The 10,578-nt window shown below is 42.5% G+C and overlaps 1 protein-coding gene across 1 annotated transcript in view; it reads right to left on the bottom strand.

Moving 5' to 3' along the window:
- The window catches only part of LOC128701772 (ankyrin repeat and BTB/POZ domain-containing protein 2), a 217,349-nt gene extending 216,148 nt beyond the window's left edge, over window positions 1-1,201 (bottom strand). Inside the window, exon 1 of the mRNA XM_070105091.1 lies at window positions 989-1,201. The gene's annotated coding sequence lies outside the window, so the exon portion shown is untranslated. The remainder of the gene's footprint in view (window positions 1-988) is intronic.
- Window positions 1,202-10,578: the final 9,377 nt, after the last annotated feature.

Genomic DNA, 10,578 nt, shown 5'->3' with positions numbered 1-10,578 from the left:
TCTCTCTATCTCTCTAGGCTGGAGATATAGCCTATCACTCTAGGCTGGAGATATAGCCTATCACTCTAGGCTGGAGATATAGCCTATCACTCTAGGCTGGAGATATAGCCTATCACTCTAGGCTGGAGATAGCCTATCACTCTAGGGCTGGAGATCAGTCTCTCTCTCTCTCTAGGCTGGAGTATATCTATCTAGGCCTGGAGATATAGCTATCACTCTAGGCTGGATGTAGCCTATCACTCTAGGCTGGAGATATAGCCTATCACTCTAGGCTGGAGATATAGCCTATCACTCTAGGCTGGAGATACAGTCTCTCTCTATCTCTCTAGGCTGGAGATATAGCCTATCACTCTAGGCTGGAGATATAGCCTATCACTCTAGGCTGGAGATATAGCCTATCACTCTAGGCTGGAGATACAGTCTCTCTCTATCTCTCTAGGCTGGAGATATAGCCTATCACTCTAGGCTGGAGATATAGCCTATCACTCTAGGCTGGAGATACAGTCTCTCTCTATCTCTCTAGGCTGGAGATATAGTCTATCTCTCTAGGCTGGAGATATAGCCTATCACTCTAGGCTGGAGATATAGCCTATCACTCTAGGCTGGAGATACAGTCTCTCTCTATCTCTCTAGGCTGGAGATATAGTCTATCTCTCTAGGCTGGAGATATAGCCTATCACTCTAGGCTGGAGATATAGCCTATCACTCTAGGCTGGATATACAGTCTCTCTCTATCTCTCTAGGCTGGAGATATAGCCTATCACTCTAGGCTGGAGATATAGCCTATCACTCTAGGCTGGAGATACAGTCTCTCTAGAATCTTCAGGTCAACACACTCGACACACACTTCCTGATACACTTGTACAGAACACTATATACCCCAAGAATGTTAACGAGTCACTTTGTCTGGCTATCTGGGGGTAATTTACACACATGTCACTATGTGTAATAATTATACTTATGTGTATAAGTGCCTAAATAAACTTACTTAAACGCACTTGCAATAATTTGCACTTTCTGACGTTTAAAATTCCGTCACCCGCTAAGATATATAATTCTCGAAGCTTCTGGCGGGATGATTACGCATATCCCGGGTATAACTGCAATCCTGAGCGCCAGGTATACTCGGAATTAGCGGAAATAGAGCTGGAGAAAGCTCTAGACAGCACCTTTCACCTAGGAGGCAACAGCCGAACTGAACTCACTCCTGTCTGCGTTTACCGCTACTATCCTACCTGCCTTACACGTATCTTGTGATTCACCTTTTTCAGGTGTTTAGGTAGTTCTTTGGGGTTGTTTAGGTGGTGTGGGGAGTGCTGGTGTAGGTGGTGGTGGTGTGGGGGTGGTGGTGATAGTAGTGGTAGGGGAACTGTGGTGGATATGTGGTGGTATGTGGCATCATGTAAGGGGTAGGGGGAGTTCCTGGTGCCCCTTCTGTTACGACTGGACCTTCACCACTCAACCTGACGGAGTCAAGGTGTATAATATACACCTGCAGGTGTATAATATACACCTGCAGGTGCATAATTCCTATCTATATACATCGAGGAAAGTGTAGTTTGTGTGTATACACGTAGATATGTATAACTTCTGTGTATATATACCCAGAAATATGTATATGTGAACATACACGTTTATATATATATATATATATATATATATATATATATATATATATATTCTATACGACATATATATATATATATATATATATATATATATATATATATATATATATATATATATATATATATATATATATCCCACATATAATATATACCTAGAATGACGCCGTCAAAGGTATACTGAAGTATTTTTGACTAGTGGTATACAGGTGACATGCAGCAGCCTGTTAGAGAGAAAGAGAGAAAGAGCGAGAGAGAGAGAGAGAGAGAGAGAGAGAGAGAGAGAGAGAGAGAGAGAGAGAGAGAGAGAGAGAGAGAGAGAGAGAGAGAGAGAGAGAGAGAGAGAAGAGAGAGAGAGAGAGAGAGAGAGAGAGAGAGAGAGAGAGAGAGAGAGAGAGAGAGAGAGAGAGAAGAGAGAGAGAGAGAGAGAGAGAGAGAGAGAGAGAGAGAGAAAGAGAGAAAGAGAAAGAGAGAGAGAGAGAGAGAGAGAGAGAGAGAGAGATAGAGAGAGAGAAACGAGAGAGAGAGAGAGAGAGAGAGAGAGAGAGAGAGAGAGAGAGAGAGAGAGAGAGAGAGAGAGAGAGAAGAGAGAGAGGAGAGAGAGAGAGAGAGAGAGAGAGAGAGAGAGAGAGAGAGAGAAGAGAGAGAGAGAGAGAGAGAGAGAGAGAGAGAGAGAGAGAGAGAGAGAGAGAGAGAGAGAGAGAGATAGAGAGAGAGAGAGAGAGAGAGAGAGAGAGAGAGAGATAATACTTGTGTCACCTGCATGGCTTGTGGTACACTCAGTACCTGACTGGCAGACCATCAGTAAACACCAGGTTAAGAATGCTTGCGTCACCCCACACTGATGTACTATTACTACTACAAGTACTACTACTGTTACTATTACTACTGTTGCTACTACTACTGTTACTATTACTACTGTTGCTACTACTACTGTTACTACTATTACTACTGTTGCTAATATTACTGTTACTACTACTGTTACTACTACTATTACTACTACTGTTGCTACTATTACTGTTACTACTACTGTTACTACTATTACTACTACTGTTGCTACTACTATTACTGTTACTACGACTACTGTTACTACTATTACTACTACTGTTGCTACTATTACTGTTATTACGACTACTGTTACTACTACTATTACTACTACTGTTGCTATTACTGTTACTACTACTACTGTTACTACGACTACTGTTACTACTACTACTACTGTTACTACTACTATTACTACTGTTACTACGACTACTGTTACTATTACTACTATTATTACTACTTCTGTTGCTACTATTACTGTTACTACTACTAGTTACTACTGCTACTGTTACTACTACTGTTACTACTATTACTGTTACTACTACTACTGTTACTACTACTATTACTACTACTGTTGCTACTACTATTACTGTTACTACTACTACTGTTACTACGACTGTTACTATTACTACTACTGCTGCTACTATTACTGTTACTACTACTACTGTTACTACGACTACTGTTACTACTACTACTACTGTTACTACTGCTACTATTATTACTACTGTTACTACTACTACCACTACTGTTACTACTACAACTGCTACTACGACTACTGTCACAACTACTACTCTTACTGCTACTATTACTACTACTACTGTTACTAATACTACTATTGTTACTACGACTACTGTTATTCAGTGGTCAGTCGTCACGTGAGGTCACAGACCCTGAGCTGCTTTGGGGATTAGCGTGGACGGTTACAAAGCATGGCTTGCTTCTGCAGTGTTTTAAAAACTGAGGTTGGAGAGTTGAAGGAGGAGGTCTTGCTTCTCCAGGAGGAGATTAGGAGGCTGAAGGTCCACCTCAATGGGTCTGGGAGAGAGTGTGAGGTGGCTGGAGTTGTGGGGAATGAGGCTTCTAGCAGTGAGGTGCAGTCTGTCTCTCCCTGTGAGGAGGCTGTAGGTGGGGAGGTAGCAACGGCTACCAGCAGTGAGGTGCAGTCCAGCACCTGCTACAAGTGGCGAGTGGTTCACAGTAATGGGAGGAGAATCAGAATAAGTAAAGTTAAGAGTGAAGATCTGAAGGTAGGAAATCGCTTCTCTGTTCTTCAGGATGAATGTACTTCAGTGGCCAGTGAAGGTAAGGGTACTACTGCCCCTGCTAACAGAGGTAAGCGCATTCTTGTGGTTGGTGACTCTCAGGTAAGATATATTGACCGTGCTTTTTGTAATAGGAATAAGAAGATGAGAGATAGAGTGTGCTTCCCTGGAGCTGGTGTTGGGGACATAGTTAACAGGCTGGATAATATGTCAGGTAATGGGAACAAGCCCATTATTTGTCTCAGTGCTGGTGGAAATGATATTGGGAAGGGTAGGAGAGAAGAGCTGCTAGATAAGTACAGGTCAGCTATAGATTTCATTAAGTCTAAGGGAGGGGTCCCAATCATATGTAGCATCTTGCCTAGAAGGGGAGTAGGAAATGAATGGTTGTCTAGGGCAATTGGTGTAAATTGCTGGCTAGACAGATACTGCAAGGAACTTGCAATCCCAATCATTGACAACTGGAACAACTTTTATGGCAAACATGATATGTATGCAAGGGATGGGGTACATCTCTCTGGGGCAGGGGTGGTAGCACTTGCAGACTCGATTGAGAAGGCCATTGGTGAAATGCCTATGATTTTAAACTGATGGAAGATAGAGGTATGGGTGTGTGTGGGAAACAAGCAGGTTGCAACACTTGTGTTGGAAACAGTAAATGTATAAAAGGCATTCAGCATGAAGTTATAAATAAAGACAATAGATCAGGTCAGCAAACAAAGGGGGACAGCAGAGGGCAGCAAGGGACTAGCTCCCTTAAGATTTACTATACTAATAGCAGGAGTGTAAGAAATAAGATAGATGAGCTAAGATTAATTGCAAGTGCAGGAAACATAGATATTATTGCTATAACAGAGACCTGGCTCAATCTGAAAGATAGAGAGATGCCTTCTGAATGTCACATACAAGGCTATAAATTATTCCACACTGACAGGGTCAACAGGAAGGGTGGTGGAGTAGCGATGTATGTCAGAGACAATTTAAATTGTTGTGTTAGACAAGATATTAAATTAGAAGCGTCAGCCACTGAATCTGTTTGGTTACAGCTTCTCGAGGGCCGAGAAAAACTAATTTTGGGTGTGATTTACACGGCCCCAAATCTTGATAGGGAGTGCAGTAAACTTCTATGGGACGAAATTCGTAAGGCATCTACATACGAAAATGTTGTGCTAATGGGAGATTTCAACTATAGACAGATTGACTGGAGCAATTTGACAGGAAATTTAGAGTCAGGTGACTTTCTTGATACGATCCAGGATTGTTTTTTAAAACAGTTTGTGACAGAGACAACTAGGGGAAATAACCTCCTTGACTTGGTTCTTGCCAGTAGGGAAACACTAATTAATAATCTTGATGTTAATGATGAGCTTGGGGAAAGTGATCACAAATCACTCAGTTTTAATATATCATGGAATTCCCCTAATAATGGCAATCAAGTCTCCGTCCCTGACTTTCGCTTGGCTGATTTCATAGGACTGAAAAACTACTTAGGTGGGCTGAACTGGAATGACCTGACTAAGGGTCAGGTAGGTGGTGATGATTGCCGATATGATGCTTTCCAGGGCATAGTTCTAGCTGCTCAGTCAAATTATGTTCCAAATAGGGAAATAAGATCAAACAAAAATGATCCTAAATGGATGAACAATAGATTAAAATATCTGATTGGTCAAAAGAGAGGCGTATATAGGCAAATCAAAAGAGGAGAGGGGCAATTAAGAAATCGATATATTCAGTTAAAGAGAGAAATAAAAAAGGGAATTAGAAAAGCAAAAAGAGATTATGAGGTTAAAGTTGCAAGAGAATCGAAGACTAACCCAAAAGGATTCTTTCAGGTATACAGAAGTAAGATCAGGGACAAGATAGGCCCACTCAAAAGTTCCTCGGGTCAGCTCACTGACAGTGATAAGGAAATGTGTAGAATTTTTAACACATACTTCCTCTCAGTTTTTACACAGGAGGATACCAGCGATATTCCAGTAATGATAAATTATGTAGAACAGGACGATAATAAACTGTGCACTATTAGGGTCACAAGTGACATGGTCCTTAGGCAAATAGATAAATTAAAACCTAACAAATCCCCAGGCCCTGATGAACTGTATGCAAGGGTTCTAAAGGAATGTAAAGAGGAGCTTAGCAAACCTTTGGCTAATCTTCTCAGCATATCACTACAAACTGGCATGGTGCCAGATAAGTGGAAAATGGCAAATGTAATGCCTATTTTCAAAACAGGTGACAGGTCCTTAGCTTCGAACTATAGACCAATAAGCCTAACCTACATAGTGGGAAAATTTATGGAATCAATAATTGCCGAGGCAGTTCGTAGCCACCTTGAAAAGAATAAATTAATCAACGAATCTCAGCATGGTTTTACAAAGGGGCGTTCCTGCCTTACGAATTTATTAACTTTTTTCACTAAGGTATTTGAGGAGGTAGATCATGGTAATGAATATGATATTGTGTATATGGACTTCAGTAAGGCTTTTGACAGGGTCCCACATCAGAGACTATTGAGGAAAATTAAGGCACATGGAATAGGAGGAGAAATTTTTTCCTGGATAGAGGCATGGTTGACAAATAGGCAGCAGAGAATTTGCATAAATGGGGAGAAATCAGAGTGGGGAAGCGTCACGAGCGGTGTTCCACAGGGGTCAGTGTTGGGCCCCCTGCTGTTCACAATCTACATAAACGACATAGATGAGGGCATAAAGAGCGACATCGGCAAGTTTGCCGATGACACCAAAATAGGCCGTCGAATTCATTCTGACGAGGACATTCGAGCACTCCAGGAAGATCTGAATAGACTGATGCAGTGGTCGGAGAAGTGGCAGATGCAGTTTAATATAGACAAATGCAAAGTTCTAAATGTTGGACAGGACAATAACCATGCCACATATAAACTAAATAATGTAGATCTTAATATTACGGATTGCGAAAAAGATTTAGGAGTTCTGGTTAGCAGTAATCTGAAACCAAGACAACAGTGCATAAGTGTTCGCAATAAAGCTAATAGAATCCTTGGCTTCATATCAAGAAGCATAAATAATAGGAGTCCTCAGGTTGTTCTTCAACTCTATACATCCTTGGTTAGGCCTCATTTAGATTATGCTGCACAGTTTTGGTCACCGTATTACAGAATGGATATAAATTCTCTGGAAAATGTACAAAGGAGGATGACAAAGTTGATCCCATGTATCAGAAACCTTCCCTATGAGGATAGACTAAGGGCCCTGAATCTGCACTCTCTAGAAAGACGTAGAATTAGGGGGGATATGATTGAGGTGTATAAATGGAAGACAGGAATAAATAAAGGGGATGTAAATAGTGTGCTGAAAATATCTAGCCTAGACAGGACTCGCAGCAATGGTTTTAAGTTGGAAAAATTCAGATTCAGGAAGGATATAGGAAAGTACTGGTTTGGTAATAGAGTTGTGGATGAGTGGAACAAACTCCCAAGTACCGTTATAGAGGCCAGAACGTTGTGTAGCTTTAAAAATAGGTTGGATAAATACATGAGTGGATGTGGGTGGGTGTGAGTTGGACCTGATAGCTTGTGCTACCAGGTCGGTTGCCGTGTTCCTCCCTTAAGTCAATGTGACCTGACCTGACTAGGTTGGGTGCATTGGCTTAAGCCGGTAGGAGACTTGGACCTGCCTCGCATGGGCCAGTAGGCCTTCTGCAGTGTTCCTTCGTTCTTATGTTCTACTACTGTCACTACTACTACTGTTACTATTACTACTGTTGCTACTACTACCGTTATTATTACTGCTATTACTACTACTACTACTACTACTGTTACTACCATTATTGTTACTACTACTAATACTGTTACTACTGTTGTTACTACTATTACTACTTTTACTACTACAAGTACTACTACTGTTACTACTATTACTACTGTTGCTACTACTACTGTTACTATTACTACTGTCGCTACTATTACTACTACTAATACTGTTGCTACTACTACTGTTACTACAAGTACTACTACTGTTACCACTAATACTGTTACTACTACTGTTACTACAAGTACTACTACTGTTACCACTAATACTGTTACTACTACTGTTACTACAAGTACTACTACTGTTACTACTAGCAACAATAACTACTGCAATCTATTACCACTAAAATAGATCCAGTGATGGACACATTATCAATGCCCCAAGTTCAATCCTACCGCGACAGACAGGACCAGCTGGGCACTGAGAACCAGCCAGACAGGCAGGACCAGCTGGACAGGCAGGACCAGCTGCACAGGCAGGACCAGCTAGACAGGGAGTTACACGACCTATCCCTTAGTTTAAATACACCACAGATGACGTATTCTCGAGAGACAAATGAAAAACTTAGGCAGGTGTTTACCTGGAGTTTACCTGGAGAGAGTTTCGGGGGTCAACGCCCCCGCGGCCCGGTCTGTGACCAGGCCTCCTGGTGGATCAGCGCCTGATCAACCAGGCTGTTGCTGCTGGCTGCACGCAAACCAACGTACGAGCCACAGCCCGGCTGATCAGGAACTGACTTTAGGTGCTTGTCCAGTGCCAGCTTGAAGACTGCCAGGGGTCTGTTGGTAATCCCCCTTATGTGTGCTGGGAGGCAGTTGAACAGTCTCGGGCCCCTGACACTTATTGTATGGTCTCTTAACGTGCTAGTGACACCCCTGCTTTTCATTGGGGGGATGGTGCATCGTCTGCCAAGTCTTTTGCTTTCGTAGTGAGTGATTTTCGTGTGCAAGTTCGGTACTAGTCCCTCTAGGATTTTCCAGGTGTATATAATCATGTATCTCTCCCTCCTGCGTTCCAGGGAATACAGGTTCAGGAACCTCAAGCGCTCCCAGTAATTGAGGTGTTTTATCTCCGTTATGCGCGCCGTGAAAGTTCTCTGTACATTTTCTAGGTCGGCAATTTCACCTGCCTTGAAAGGTGCTGTTAGAGTGCAGCAATATTCCAGCCTAGATAGAACAAGTGACCTGAAGAGTGTCATCATGGGCTTGGCCTCCCTAGTTTTGAAGGTTCTCATTATCCATCCTGTCATTTTTCTAGCAGATGCGATTGATACAATGTTATGGTCCTTGAAGGTGAGATCCTCCGACATAATCACTCCCAGGTCTTTGACGTTGGTGTTTCGCTCTATTTTGTGGCCAGAATTTGTTTTGTACTCTGATGAAGATTTAATTTCCTCATGTTTACCATATCTGAGCAATTGAAATTTCTCATCGTTGAACTTCATATTGTTTTCTGCAGCCCACTGAAAGATTTGGTTGATGTCCGCCTGGAGCCTTGCAGTGTCTGCAATGGAAGACACTGTCATGCAGATTCGGGTGTCATCTGCAAAGGAAGACACGGTGCTGTGGCTGACATCCTTGTCTATGTCGGATATGAGGATGAGGAACAAGATGGGAGCTAGTACTGTGCCTTGTGGAACAGAGCTTTTCACCGTAGCTGCCTCGGACTTTACTCTGTTGACGACTACTCTCTGTGTTCTGTTAGTGAGGAAATTATAGATCCATCGACCGACTTTTCCTGTTATTCCTTTAGCGCGCATTTTGTGCGCTATTACGCCATGGTCACACTTGTCGAAGGCTTTTGCAAAGTCTGTATATATTACATCTGCATTCTTTTTGTCTTCTAGTGCATTTAGGACCTTGTCGTAGTGATCCAGTAGTTGAGACAGACAGGAGCGACCTGTTCTAAACCCATGTTGCCCTGGGTTGTGTAACTGATGGGTTTCTAGATGGGTGGTGATCTTGCTTCTTAGGACCCTTTCAAAGATTTTTATGATATGGGATGTTAGTGCTATTGGTCTGTAGTTCTTTGCTGTTGCTTTACTGCCCCCTTTGTGGAGTGGGGCTATGTCTGTTGTTTTTAGTAACTGAGGGACGACCCCCGTGTCCATGCTCCCTCTCCATAGGATGGAAAAGGCTCGTGATAGGGGCTTCTTGCAGTTCTTGATGAACACAGAGTTCCATGAGTCTGGCCCTGGGGCAGAGTGCATGGGCATGTCATTTATCGCCTGTTCGAAGTCATTTGGCGTCAGGTTAACATCGGATAGGCTTGTGTTAATCAAATTTTGTGGCTCTCTCATAAAAAATTCATTTTGATCTTCGACTCTCAGTCTGGTTAGCGGCTTGCTAAAAACTGAGTCATATTGGGACTTGAGTAGCTCACTCATTTCCTTGCTGTCATCTGTGTAGGACCCATCTTGTTTAAGTAGGGGCCGAATACTGGACGTTGTTCTCGATTTTGATTTGGCATAGGAGAAGAAATACTTTGGGTTTCTTTCGATTTCATTTATGGCTTTTAGTTCTTCCTGCGATTCCTGACTCCTAAAGGATTCTTTTAGCTTAAGTTCGATGCTTGCTATTTCTCTGACCAGTGTCTCCCTGCGCATTTCAGATATATTGACCTCTTTTAGCCGCTCTGTTATTCTTTTCCGTCGCCTGTAAAGGGAGCGCCTGTCTCTTTCTATTTTACATCTACTCCTCCTTTTTCTTAGAGGAATAAGCCTTGTGCATACATCGAGTGCCACCGAGTTAATCTGTTCTAGGCATAAGTTGGGGTCTGTGTTGCTTAGTATATCTTCCCAGCTTATATCGGTTAGGACTTGGTTTACTTGGTCCCACTTTATGTTTTTGTTATTGAAGTTGAATTTGGTGAATGCTCCCTCGTGACTAGTGCCTCTCATAACTATCCTGTGGATAGTAGCACAAGACCACATAAGAACATAAGAACGAAGGAACACTGCAGAAGGCCTACTGGCCCATGCGAGGCAGGTCCAAGTCTCCTACCGGCTTAAGCCAATGCACCCAACCTAGTCAGGTCAGGTCACATTGACTTAATTGAGGAACACGGCAACCGACCTGGTAGCAC

Source organism: Cherax quadricarinatus, chromosome 96 (assembly GCF_038502225.1).
Source record: "Cherax quadricarinatus isolate ZL_2023a chromosome 96, ASM3850222v1, whole genome shotgun sequence".
Taxonomy (NCBI): Eukaryota; Metazoa; Arthropoda; class Malacostraca; order Decapoda; family Parastacidae; genus Cherax; species Cherax quadricarinatus.
The sequence above is the reverse complement of the archived record's forward strand: the minus strand, read 5'-3'. Positions and strand labels throughout refer to the sequence as shown.